This window comes from Notechis scutatus, chromosome 11 (genome assembly GCF_049901735.1).
Source record: "Notechis scutatus isolate UNSWTSFEM ecotype Mainland chromosome 11, rNotScu1.2, whole genome shotgun sequence".
In the NCBI taxonomy this organism is placed as follows: Eukaryota; Metazoa; Chordata; class Lepidosauria; order Squamata; family Elapidae; genus Notechis; species Notechis scutatus.
Window position 1 is genome coordinate 3,322,820 of NC_142019.1, and position 13,709 is coordinate 3,336,528.

The window sequence follows — 13,709 nt, forward strand, 5'->3', positions numbered from 1 at the left end:
AAAATAGGACTTCGCAAAATGATGTATAACATCCCTTCTAGATGTCCTTTAACGTTGATTTTATTGATGTGCTTTTCAGCAGGTTCAAGAACGTGACTCAACCTTTCTCTAAAGTAAAGGGATTTTGCAAGGCTCATCGTGAATTACTCCACAAGATCTTCTTAGGCATCTTATGTGCAGGTCAGTCTTTCACTCTCTGCTCGAAAATGGCGATCCACATGACCACAGGAAGCTGCAACTGTGATAAATACAGGTCAGTTGCCAAGTGCCTGAATTTTGATGGCATGATCGTGGAGATCCTTCTGATGGCTGTAAGTGCAAGGGCTTTTTTTCCAGTGGCATTGCAATTTTAAATGGGTCACTAAATAAATGGTCATAAACTGAGGACTACCTATATTCCAGCCAGTGCTGGAACTTCTGCCCCAAACCTTTGAGAATGGCACCCATCTAAATGAGGTATAGGGACCAGGTGAACCTAATTTGCAGCGGTTTCTGATGACTTGAGACCTTGGGCTGTTTGATGCTTTGATGTCTTGATGTTGAATGCCTTGAGCCTTGGTGGTGCATTGGTCAAAAGGCAGTATTGCAGGCTAACTCTGCCCGCAGCCAGGAGTTCAATCCTGACTGGCTCAAGGTTCACTCAGCCTTCCATCCTTCCGAGGTTGGTAAAATGAGGACCCAGATTGTTGGGGACAAGACAGAGGCTGACTCTGCAAACCGCTTAGAGATGGCTGTAAAGGACTGTGAAGTGGTATATAAATCTAAGCGTTGTTGCTATTCTCGTTTTAGGCTACCTGGCCTACTTCATTGCTGCTTGTTACCTGGACTACCAACGAGCCTTGGCACTGATCATTTTAACATGCCTGGTCCTTGCTTTCCTGGGTTATAGCACAGTCAAAAAATATTTGGGAGCCAAGATTATCCAGATGTTGAGCCCCTGCATGAAATGCTATCAGAAGGCCTGGCCGTGGTTGAAATGGTAAGGGGCTGACTGGCTGCACAGATCAGTTTTATGGTCAGGTCTTGTTCAAGAAGCCATGGCGAGCCAATCTTCACTCTACTCCTTTGGATAGTAGAGCATTTTTAGAGCATTGAGCTGGTGGTTGGGTTGGGTGACCCTAAAGGTCAGTTTCCATCCTATGACTCTATGACAGGGGTGGGCAAACTTTTGGCTCGGGGCCTCATTGACTTTTAAAATTTGACAGACGGGCCGGGTCAGCACAAGATACGATACGTATAAAAACTGCAAAATCTCCATGCAAAATCAAGTCACTGCGCCTAATGCACCACTGGTGTTGAAATGCCTGTCATTACAAGTCAAAATCAAATGAATGCAATCATTCAATCATTCACATCAAACCTTAATTCTGTACCAATCTTCGGCGGGCGATTAAAAAGACCAACGGGCCGGATGTGGCCAGCGGGCCGTGGTTTGCCCACCCCTGCTCTATGATCATGGTGGAATAAATACAATGCAATGCAATACACAACACAACACAATGAAATAAATAATATAAGTGACTCTGGACTCTTCCCTAGGATCCTCAGCCAGGCAAGTAAAATATAAATATTCTACCACAGAATATAAATATCAATATTGTGGAAAGTAAGATGAGATAAATTAAGTATTACAATAAAGACTTTTCTTATATCCCAACCTATTATCTTTTGTCGTTCCCCCCACTTTCCCCTTATCGAGGCTTATCAAGAATGTATATTTAATAAATGGCTTATTGTAGATGTATATTTAATCACGCCGATATTATTCTGCTTCCTTGTAATTTTCTAGGGTTTTGTGTGCCATTATTCTAATTGCTTTGATCACATGGCTGGTTCTGGACGTGTCCCAAAGGAAAGAACAGCTGGTCTCATTGGGTGGCTTCTGTGTGCTGATCTTCTTGTTATTTCTCTTCTCCAAGCATCACATGGCTGTAAGCACCATCATTGGGGTTTTTTTTGGTTTGGTATCTTAAACCTAAACAAGATTCAATATAATAGGTCTTTGTCTTTTGCTGCTTCTTCTTTCTTCACTCTACCTCCAGTCCCACTTCACAGAGCAGTCGATAAATTCTCCATGATGTTGGCTTGGGTAGAAGTCACTTGTTCATTGAAGACAGTCAATTGTTTCTCTGGAACTTGGTTTGATCTGCAGCATTAAGGAAAGTTTGAGTTAAGGCTACGCTGAGCGCTGATTGATTTTTTTCCAATCCTATATTTGACTGCCTTTGCTTCTTTGGCTACTGAATGTATACGGAGATTCTCAGTCCTCCATGACTGTCCAAAAGTGCTTTTCCAAAAGTGAACCTGGTTTTGTTTTTCCTTTGAAGACCTTTCGCTTCTCATCCAAGAAGATTCTTCAGCTCTGACAAAGAGTCCAAGAAGCTTCTTGGATGAGAAGCAAAGGTCTTCAAAGGAAAAACAAAGGCCAGTTGCTTTTGAAAGAGCACCTTGGGACTTTGGCTACTTAGTTCCAGAGACCAATGTGGTTTAACCTCAAGGCTTCCATCCAGCAGTGGGTTCCTTCCTGTTCCACTACTGGTTCAGGGATCGTGCGTGCGTGTGGACCTAACACATGCGCACCTAACAGCTTTCCCCACACCAGCTGAGGTCTACAGCACCAATGAGCTGAGAGGATAAAGAAGAGAAAGGTGCAGGGGCAGGTTGGAGGGATGATTCTGCCTTTTATCTTCTTTACGGTTTGGGTGAACCGGTCTGAACCGGTAGCATACCACCACTGCTGCCGTCTCTCCAATGTGCAAATCTTCTATCTCTCGTGGCTCTCCAGAAAATGTTCACAAAATGTCCTGGATTTCAGGTACCCTGGAGTGCTGTGTTATGGGGCCTTGGTCTACAATTTGCCCTTGGACTTTTCATCATCCGAACAGAACCTGGATTTCAGGCTTTCCAATGGCTGGGCAATCAGATTCAGGTATGGTAGAATCATGTTTGAAGGCGTTATATCCCATGTTCCGCGGGACAAAAATCCCCACCTTACAAGTCACACGTCCACTAGCTTCGGTTCAGAAAGGTCCCATGGGAACCATTAGCCAAATCAACTGTTTGGTTTGACACAAGACAACGTCCAGCTTAGGATGACAAAATCTAGTGGGGAAGGAGAAGACTTCACCAATTTTCCAGCAACAAGGACAATGATTTTGAGTGGCTATTATGATTATCATTGACTTTGCACTTGAGCTTGTGTAGATCCAAAGGCTGCTAAAATGATAAGGATCCTTTGTGTTGAATCACAGGTTGTGCCATAATTTTTTTAAAAGTTGTTCTGAGCCAAGCCTTATTCAAAGCAAACAAACGCCAAACAGAGATAAAAGCAAAAGTTTTTTAATGCCTCTCTGTGAATTCTGTTGCTTCACGCTTAAAAGGCTATTAAAACTAATTGTCTTTGATAAGAACGAGCCTTGCCAAGGTTGTGCAAGGCTGCCAAGAACACTCGATTAAATTGCAAGGAAATAATCAAAACCCAAAGTCTCCAAACACAAACCAGGATAGTCTGAACTTCCACAAGGCTTGAAGTGCAAAAACGTCTTTGCTTCCTGCAAAGAATCCCATCTCCGAGGGCTGGCTTTTATCCCTTAAGGGAGGGGCCATTACTTGCAGCCTTACTCTCGAGTTGCCCGTGCTGCTGCAGCTGCTCTTTCCTTCGAGCAGCCCTGCATGCATGCATGCGCAAGGCATCACTGCTGCCAGCCTCCATAATCTCCGTGATGGTCCTGGCCCCATCCCTGCGTCACAGGCAGGCCCCTCATCCGAGTCCTCGCTCTCTGAGGCCTCGGCCATCCACACCTGCTGCCAGTGAACCACAACAAAAATGAACATGACTCTATTTCCAAACATTCCTTCTAACATTGTTTCCCTTACAGGCATTTCTCAACTACACGACGGCAGGATCCAGCTTTGTCTTTGGAGATAAACTGATTCAAGAAATTTTTGCCTTTCAGGTGAATTTAGATAAACATATTCTCCCTCTCCTCCTCTTTCTGGTCCCCGTTTTCTCTTGATCTCCTTCTTGAAGGTCTTAAAAATGGCTTCCCAACTGCCTTGCCCAGGTCTTTGATTCTTTGTGCTGGAGTGAAAGATGGAGGGGACACCTCGGCTGGGTTCATTCTGTGTCCTTGCCTCTGTCCACTGCTTCTGTCAATTAGGGAGTGACAAGAAAGCATCACGCCCAAAGATCCTCCAAACAGGATGGGAGCAACTTGCTTTCTTCCCAAATTGGACAGAGCAGATCAGGAAGGGGTTCCTCACATTGTTTTCTGCACAAGCGGCCCATCAATTTGCAGATGTATTTTTGAACACTGGTGTCAGGGTTCCGAGGATTGCCCTGATTAAATCATGAGCCTCAAGCCAAGCTTCAAAGCATTCAAAAGATTTATTAGGAGCAACATATCCGGCACTAACCCCGTATGAAGCCAACTCTGAGACACGTAATTTACTATCACCTATGACCCTGTTCCCCCCACTCCATGTGTCATATATCAGATTCTCCAACTGAAACACATTCCAGGCTGGGTGTCATCAATCACGCTCTCCAATGAAAGATTTTCCCGGCAGAAGATCCAGTAGCCTAGGCTACAATCTCCGCAAGATAAGCGTGGAATGTGCTTCATCTGCCATACTGCTCCGTCAGACCTTTCTCCCCCTCCTTCTAATGTCAACTTGGGAACAGGCAAGAAGAATGATTTACAAGTTGACAACTTAGTCTGTTCAGGGTGCCCCATGTTTCACTAGCAACCTAAGTTTATTCCGATGGAATTTTTCCAATGCTTCAAACTCCGCAACTACCACATGACTTCTCTCTAGGAGGGTGTGATACTTTCCTCCAATTATCCTTTTATCATTAAAAATCCGAGGTCAGATTCAAAAGTTATGTATACCTGTAAATTGAGTTCTTTCCTATACATTCAGTTCTTTCGCCACTTTGAGATAGGCCTTGGGATAACTCCACAGGAAAAGCTCGCCACGAAAACCATGTCATTTTTTGAATGTATTCTACCCGAGGAACATGAAAATGAGCTTAATTTTGAAATCCGAGGTCAGATTCAAAAGTTATGTATACCTATAAATTGAGTTCTTTCCTATACATTCAGTTCTTTCGCCACTTTGATAGGCCTTGGGATAACTCCACAGGAAAAGCTCACCACGAAAACCATGTCGTTTTTTGAATGTATTCCAGCCCGAGGATCATGAAAATGAGCTTAATTTTGAAATCCGAGGTCAGATTCAAAAGTTATGTATACCTATAAATTGAGTTCTTTCCTATACATTCAGTTCTTTCGCCACTTTGAGATAGGCCTTGGGATAACTCCACAGGAAAAGCTCGCCACGAAAACCATGTCGCTTTTTTGAATGTATTCCACCCGAGGAACATGAAAATGCGCTTAATTTTGAAATCCGAGGTCAGATTCAAAAGTTATGTATACCTATAAATTGAGTTCTTTCCTATACATTCAGTTCTTTCGCCACTTTGAGATAGGCCTTGGGATAACTCCACAGGAAAAGCTCGCCACCGAAAACCATGTCGTTTTTGAATGTATTCCACCCGAGAACATGAAAATGAGCTTAATTTTGAAATCCGAGGTCAGATTCAAAAGTTATGTATACCTATAAATTGAGTTCTTTCCTATACATTCAGTTCTTTCGCCACTTTGAGATAGGCCTTGGGATAACTCCACAGGAAAAGTCGCCACGAAAACCATGTCGTTTTTGAATGTATTCCAGCCGAGGATCATGAAAATGAGCTTAATTTTGAAATCCGAGGTTCAGATTCAAAAGTTATGTATACCTATAAATTGAGTTCTTTCCTATACATTCAGTTCTTTCGCCACTTTGAGATAGGCCTTGGGATAACTCCACAGGAAAAGCTCGCCACCAAAACCATGTCGTTTTGAATGTATTCCACCCCGAGGAACATGAAAATGAGCTTAATTTTGAAATCCGAGGTCAGATTCAAAAGTTATGTATACCTATAAATTGAGTTCTTTCCTATACATTCAGTTCTTTCGCCACTTTGAGATAGGCCTTGGGATAACTCCACAGGAAAAGTTCGCCACGAAAACCATGTCGTTTTTTGAATGTATTCCACCCCGAGGAACATGAAAATGCGCTTAATTTTGAAATCCGAGGTCAGATTCAAAAGTTATGTATACCTATAAATTGAGTTCTTTCCTATACATTCAGTTCTTTTTCGCCACTTTGAGATAGGCCTTGGGATAACTCCACAGGAAAAGCTCGCCACGAAAACCATGTCGCTTTTTGAATGTATTCCACCCGAGGAACATGAAAATGCGCTTAATTTTGAAATCCGAGGTCAGATTCAAAAGTTATGTATACCTATAAATTGAGTTCTTTCCTATACATTCAGTTCTTTCGCCACTTTGAGATAGGCCTTGGGATAACTCCACAGGAAAAGCTCGCCCACGAAAACCATGTCGTTTTTGAATGTATTCCACCCCGAGGAACATGAAAATGAGCTTAATTTTGAAATCCGAGGTCAGATTCAAAAGTTATGTATACCTATAAATTGAGTTCTTTCCTATACATTCAGTTCTTTCGCCACTTTGAGATAGGCCTTGGGATAACTCCACAGGAAAAGCTCGCCCACGAAAACCATGTCGCTTTTTGAATGTATTCCACCCGAGGAACATGAAAATGCGCTTAATTTTGAAATCCGAGGTCAGATTCAAAAGTTATGTATACCTATAAATTGAGTTCTTTCCTATACATTCAGTTCTTTCGCCACTTTGAGATAGGCCTTGGGATAACTCCACAGGAAAAGCTCGCCACGAAAACCATGTCGCTTTTTGAATGTATTCCACCCCGAGGAACATGAAAATGCGCTTAATTTTGAAATCCGAGGTCAGATTCAAAAGTTATGTATACCTATAAATTGAGTTCTTTCCTATACATTCAGTTCTTTCGCCACTTTGAGATAGGCCTTGGGATAACTCCACAGGAAAAGCTCGCCCACGAAAACCATGTCGTTTTTGAATGTATTCCACCCGAGGAACATGAAAATGAGCTTAATTTTGAAATCCGAGGTCAGATTCAAAAGTTATGTATACCTATAAATTGAGTTCTTTCCTATACATTCAGTTCTTTCGCCACTTTGAGATAGGCCTTGGGATAACTCCACAGGAAAAGCTCGCCCACGAAAACCATGTCGTTTTTGAATGTATTCCAGCCCGAGGATCATGAAAATGAGCTTAATTTTGAAATCCGAGGTCAGATTCAAAAGTTATGTATACCTATAAATTGAGTTCTTTCCTATACATTCAGTTCTTTCGCCACTTTGAGATAGGCCTTGGGATAACTCCACAGGAAAAGCTCGCTCACCGAAAACCATGTCGTTTTTGAATGTATTCCACCCCGAGGAACATGAAAATGCGCTTAATTTTGAAATCCGAGGTCAGATTCAAAAGTTATGTATACCTATAAATTGAGTTCTTTCCTATACATTCAGTTCTTTCGCCACTTTGAGATAGGCCTTGGGATAACTCCACAGGAAAAGCTCGCCCACGAAAACCATGTCGTTTTTTGAATGTATTCCACCCCGAGGAACATGAAAATGCACTTAATTTTGAAATCCGAGGTCAGATTCAAAAGTTATGTATACCTATAAATTGAGTTCTTTCCTATACATTCAGCCTAACCCTAACCCTAACAACCCTAACCCCAACCCCAACCCTAACCCTTAAACCCTAACCCTTACCCTAACCCTTAAACCCTAACCCCAAACCCCTAACCCCTAACCCTAACCCTTACCCCTAACCCAACCCTAACCCTAACCGCTAACCCTAAACCTAACCCAACCCTAACCCTAACCCTAACCCCAACCCAACCCTAACCCCAACCCCCAAACCCTAACCCCAAACCTTAACCCTAACCTCTAACCCTAACTTCTCCCTGTTATTCCTTCTATACCACAGGATGGCACTGTTTCCTGTTTCCCTCAGAAAAGCGGCCGACAAAAAAAAAACCTTTTCCAAAATGCCCTCAAAAGTTTTTTTTAAAAAAACGATGACTGCGGTACCTGCTTTCCTGTCCCTTAACGAGAGCGTTCGAGTTTTCGTAATACCGTATATTAATAATGTTAATAATGAGGCGTTTTAATTAATAATAATTCGGAATAATAAACTTTGAAACCCAGCTTGGCGAAAAAGTCGCCTCCCGAGGAACTTGGGGGAAGACTAAAAAGAATTGGCGGGAAGTCGGTCGTCATAGAAACGTCCTTCTTCTCAGGCATGGGGGTGGAGGAAACGGCCGCGCGGACGGACAAGTTTCAGTCGATCTTTTGAAGTGGGATGTCTTTTACTGTCCATCTCTTGAGAGCTTCGGCCTCATGTTTTCCTATTAATATTAATAACGTATTAAAAGAGTTTTCCCCCTCTTCTCCCTGTTATTCCTTCTATACCACAGGATGGCACTGTTCCTGTTTCCCTCAGAAAAGCGGCCGACAAAAAAAAACCTTTTCCAAAATGCCCTCAAAAAGTTTTTAAAAAAAAGATGACTGCGGTACCTGCTTTCCTGTCCCTTAACAAGAGCGTTCGAGTTTTCGTAATACCGTATATTAATAATGTTAATAATGAGGTGTTTCAATTAATAATAATTCGGAATAATAAACTTTGAAACCCAGCTTGGCGAAAAAGTCGCCGCCCGAGGAACTTGGGCGGGAAGACTAAAAGAATCGGCGGGAAGTCGGTCGTCATAGAAACGTCCTTCTTCTCAGGCATTTGGGGGGTGGGGACGGCCGCGCTGACGGACAAGTTCACCGTGCCGCAAAAGGACGTTGAGGGGACTCAGGAAAAAGCCCTGCCCCTCTATGTTGCTCTTGAGGCGATTGAAAATGACCATCCTATCATGGCCGACTTCCCGTCCGTCTTCTAAGTCGTCCCTTCAACTTCCTTTCCCAGCGACTTCGGCAAGCTGAGCTTCCTGTCCGTTGTCCGCGACCGTCCCCTACCGCCTTTGGAAAATGACCTTCACATCATGTCGGACTTCCCGTCCGTCCTTCTTAGTCGTCCTCCCAACTTCCTTTCGCAGCGACCTTCTCGGTAAGGAGAACTTCCGGTCCTTCGTCCACGTCCGTCCCTTACCGCCTTTGGAAAAAATGACCTTCACATCATGACGGACTTCCCGTCCGTCCTTCTTAGTCGTCCCCTCAACTTCCTTTCTCGGCCACCACCTCGGCAAGGCGAACTTCCTGTCCCCTGTCCGCGGCCGTCCCCTACCGCCTTTGGAAAAATGACCTTCACATCATGGCGGACTTCCCGTCAGTCCTTCTTAGTCGTCCTCCCAACTTTCTTTTCGCAGCGACCTTCTCGGTAAGAACTTCCGGTCCTTCGTCCACGTCCGTCCCTTACTGCCTTTGAAACATGACCTTCCCATCATGGCCGACTTCCCGCCCGTCCTTCTAAGTCGTCCTCTCAACGTCCTTTCGCGGCGAGTTTTGCGGCACGGTGAACTTGTCCGTCAGCGCGGCCGTCTCCCCCCTCACAATGCCTGAGAAGAACGACCTTTCTACGACGGCCGACTTCCAGTCCATTCGTTTTAGTCTTCCCCTCCCCCACCCGGCTGCTATTCCTTCTTGGACCACAGGAAGGCCCTCTTTCCAATTCCAGGCTTCTGCAGAACAGGCACACGAGAAAGAATCCGGTTTCAAAAAATGCCATTGAAAAGGTGTTTTTTTTTCTGTGTGGCCGCAATACCGGCTTTCACCACAGGAGGGCACCGTTCTCTGTCCCGTAGAAAGAGCATTGAAGTTTTCGTTCGTCTTTTTAACTCGGTTTAAGAAGCGGAACTCCTTCTCTCCCTGTGTTGCGGGCCCTGGTCCTCCTCTGCCCCTATTAATAAGGATGCGTTTTATCATGGTGATATAGAATAATAAACTTAAAATCCTAGCGTGGCGAAAAGTCGCTGCGCGAGGAAGTGTGTGTGTGGGGGGAGACTAGAAAGAATGGACTTGAAGTCGGCCGTCGTAGAAAGGTCGTTCTTCTCAGGCATGGGGGCGGGGACGGGGGACAGCCGCGCTGACGGACAAGTTCACCGTGCCGCGAAAGGACGTTGAGGGGACGACTTGGAAGGACGGACGGGAAGTCGGCCATATTGAGAAGGTCATTTTCAAAGTAACTTGATCGTCTCAAGAGCAACATAGAGGGCGGGGCTTTTCCCCCGACGCTCTGCTCTGCGGGCCGCACTTCTCGGTCTCATTGATCCTGGGTGAAGTGGGGGGGTAGGGGACGCGTGCGCGATGTCGCAGGGCTGACCTCACTGTTTTGGTTTTTCCTAAACAATAAAACGTCATTGTGCACGAAAAGCGTTGTTCCCTTTTTCCCCTAATCTTTGGTAAATCCTTGCTTTCCCAGTTGGCTACTGGCTTGCGGCGGCACCGTCTTCCTCGCCTGGATAGGCCTCGATTTACGACCGGCACATTTAGTGACCCTTGAGTTGCCATGGGACTTATGTTGGCCTCATGTTGTCCTATTAATATTAATAAGGTGTTAATAATTAAGATACAGGATAGTAGCCTAAAAACCCATTGAAAGGGGGTTTTTTCGGGCTGCTATTCCTTCTTGGACCAGAGGAAGGCCCTGTTTTCCAATTCCAGGCTGCTGCAGAACAGGCACACGAGAAAGAATCCGGTTTCAAAAATGCCATTGAAAAGGTGTTTTTTTTTCTGTGTCTTTTCTTAGCAGCTAGCTGGCATGGTTTCAGGCCTATAGGTTAAAAATTCAGTGTTTCCTGAAAATGTATCTATGTAGTGGACTTTGGAAGTGACATCATTAGAATACAGCATTACATCGCATTTTCTCATAATTCTTTTAATCAGGCTGATATTTTCACAAACTAGCCACTCAGAGTTCTTTGGACAAGACAGCAAATTTTATTGTTGAGTGCTTTTAAAATACAGAACAGCGATACAGAAAGAACACATTTTGTGCTTCAACATTGACATTTCAAGAAATGAAAGTGTCTTACGACAGCATCCAGTTAACCCTTTCTGTATTGAACATGGCATTTTCCCCGCTCCCTTCCCTTTCAATCATAAATCATTGGAATATAAATAACAATTAAATTATAGGAACAAAAAAAATAAAATCACTTAAAGCAAACAAGAAAAGAAAGACATTCTCTAGAATAACCATGGTATATAAAAGATTTATGCAAGGCGAGACTGAGAAAGGGAGAGTCTGAAGAATTTGCAGTGCAAAATTCTCCTGGTGGAAAAACCGACTTTCATCCTAAGAAGATGGAATATTAAGAGCAAGGGAGTGCTAGTTGCAAAACTATACGCAATAATAGATATTTTTCTCCTCCTTCCCTCTCCTGGGAAGAAATGTCAATGCCCTGCACTGGTCAGTTAAGAGGAAGGGGGCAAGATAGACAAACAGACAAATGGATGATAGAGGTAGACAGGCAGGCAGATGACAGAATGGATGGAGAGAGAAAGAGAATATATATATATATATGAGAGAGAGAGAGAGAGGGATGATAGAAGTAGACAGATGACAGGTAGAAGGATGGAGAGAGAAAGGATAGATGATAGACATAGGATAAAGTGAATGAAAAGAGTTGATAGAAGACAACATGGTAGCTAGAGTGAGTGAGAGATAGATGCAGAGATGGATCGATACAGATCGATCCATCTCCAGTAAACGCTCAGATGCACCCATTCATCTCTACCCTGAAAAGGAATTACAGGTTATAAAAAGGGATAGATAGATAGATAATAGATAGTGACAGAGAGAGAGATGGACAGAAACATTTTTGACCCATGGTTGAATTAAAAAAAAAAAAAAAACTACCCAAACTGTTCAGCAGAGGTGAAGATGGCAAAAGCAGTAACTTTGTCCTTCAAGCTGCAGTTGAGTTTCCTCAACAAAAATCTCTTTTCTCCAAAAACCACAATCAAGACCTCAGGAAGAACTTCAATTCTTCAGATCTTATTCTGCCTTAGAAGGTGGGGATGGGCTCAGCTGAAGCAGTCTCCATATTTGAGCAAGCTAGTGTGATGTCAATCAACCAATCAACCAACCATGAAACCAAAACCTAATAAAGTTTAGTGGGTGGGGAAAGAGGCCTTCTCTAAACTCACCCAAGGAAGATGGAGAACAAAAGCAAGCTGGAAGGAATGAGGATTTGGTCTATGGAGAGTCTCAATCATCCAGGATGACTCATGGTTGCCTCAAAGGTGCTTTTTCAAAGGCAACTTTTTTTTTCCTCCTGGAAGATATTTTGCTTCTCGCCAAGAAGCTTCTTCATTCTTCAGTTCAGAATTGAAGAAGCTTCTTGGATGAGAAGCAAAATGTCTTCTCAGAAAAAAATCAGAAAATCCAGTTGCCGTTCCAAAAAGCACCTTTGGGGCAACCCCAAAAGACATATAGCAGATCTGAGCTATGTTGGGAACCTCATCTTAAAACTAAGTGGGTTAATTGCAGGATTCAGGGTGCAGACACTCTTTCTCAGCTTATCCCTCCTTGCAGGAATTGGTAGGATGAGCTCAAAGGTAATAAGGAGAAAATTATTATCGGTCTCCTAAATAAGCTCTAAATCTTACCGATAGAGGACAAATGATTTCCAGAAGCAAATTATGTCCCTCTAGTTTTTATTTTTAATTCTTTGCACAAAATACAACCATGAGGTTCAAAGGATATTTACTTACTAGCATCCCTCAGCAAAATTTAAAGCCACCAGGAGACCTGAGAAAGGGAAAACCAATCTTTGTTGATCAGGCTTTGAGAAAGAAAGTTATGCCATACTTTGGTGGAAAAACATGACTCACATATGACATAATCCCAAAAGAGAAGAGGAGGAAGGAGAACAACCAAGTAACATCCAGAAAATATATGCATATATAGATATAGATATATCATTTATTTCTCAAAAGCCAGCCTGGATGCATATCAAGGAACTAAAAAAAAAAAAAATAACCAGAACAAAACCAAGTAGAAGAAATACATAATCAAGATGACAACCCCAACGACAGCAATGTGAGAAGGGAAAAGGAGGGAAGTTATAACAGTTATTTTCAAAAATGCAAGCAAATTGCAACGCCTAGGAGACAATATTCACAGTTTGCATCCGGGGGTTTAGTACAGGATCACAGAGCCATAAATAAATCACAAGCATTCATCCATCCAAGCAGGGGGGAAACAGAAAAAAAGGGGGTGGGGACCAAAAGACAGTATTGAAAACATAATCACCATTGTCTTATCTCCAATGATGAAGCAATGGGACCTTCCAATATGGGCAGTTGAATCTGACTATTTTATTTTCTTGGGTACATACAGAGATAATATCTATAGTATAGAATATATTATTCTTTATCTTCCTCCACTCATCCTTTAGACACAATGCATATGTTATTATTATTGTTTCCTATTTAGCTTGACTTCATACGAGCAGGGTATCATGAGAAACTTCAAGGTTTTGCATTAAAACACAAGAAGAGGCAGAGTGGAAAGGAGGCCCAGAAGTCAACCGCAATGCCAGATTTTCAACGATTTGGTTGATGTTCGGGGAGCAGGTCAACGAGGGGGGGGGGGAGAAAGAAGGAGGGAGAGAGGGAGGGAGAGAGGGAAAGAATGAAGACGCTAAGAGTTTAACTACTGCTTTCTTCGTCCGTTTTGGTCAGTTTCTTCAGCGTATCCAGCAATTTCTGTGGGGTGAGGACATGTGTGGAACCTGGAGGAAGG

General features: G+C 43.2%; 5 long non-coding RNA genes across 5 annotated transcripts in view; 3 read left to right on the plus strand and 2 right to left on the minus strand.

The window, feature by feature from the left end:
* LOC113425338 (uncharacterized) overlaps positions 1-12,416 on the plus strand; it is a 370,548-nt gene extending 358,132 nt beyond the window's left edge. Inside the window, exon 2 of the long non-coding RNA XR_015750777.1 lies at positions 12,289-12,416. This is a non-coding gene — a long non-coding RNA (uncharacterized LOC113425338). The remainder of the gene's footprint in view (positions 1-12,288) is intronic.
* On the plus strand, positions 1,795-3,975 carry LOC148129680 (uncharacterized). The gene is made up of 3 exons (XR_015750751.1): positions 1,795-1,931; positions 2,816-2,929; positions 3,879-3,975. It is a non-coding gene; the product is annotated as an uncharacterized LOC148129680 (long non-coding RNA).
* LOC148129681 (uncharacterized) lies at positions 8,047-8,807 on the minus strand. Its single transcript, XR_015750778.1, has 2 exons — positions 8,534-8,807; positions 8,047-8,364 (listed from the first exon to the last, which is right to left on the minus strand). It is a non-coding gene; the product is annotated as an uncharacterized LOC148129681 (long non-coding RNA).
* Positions 9,659-11,448, plus strand: LOC148129682 (uncharacterized). The gene is made up of 2 exons (XR_015750776.1): positions 9,659-9,709; positions 10,707-11,448. It is a non-coding gene; the product is annotated as an uncharacterized LOC148129682 (long non-coding RNA).
* An 846-nt stretch (positions 12,417-13,262) lies between the features above and the next one.
* Positions 13,263-13,709, minus strand: part of LOC148129683 (uncharacterized) — a 1,743-nt gene continuing 1,296 nt past the window's right edge. Inside the window, exon 4 of the long non-coding RNA XR_015750775.1 lies at positions 13,263-13,698. This is a non-coding gene — a long non-coding RNA (uncharacterized LOC148129683). The remainder of the gene's footprint in view (positions 13,699-13,709) is intronic.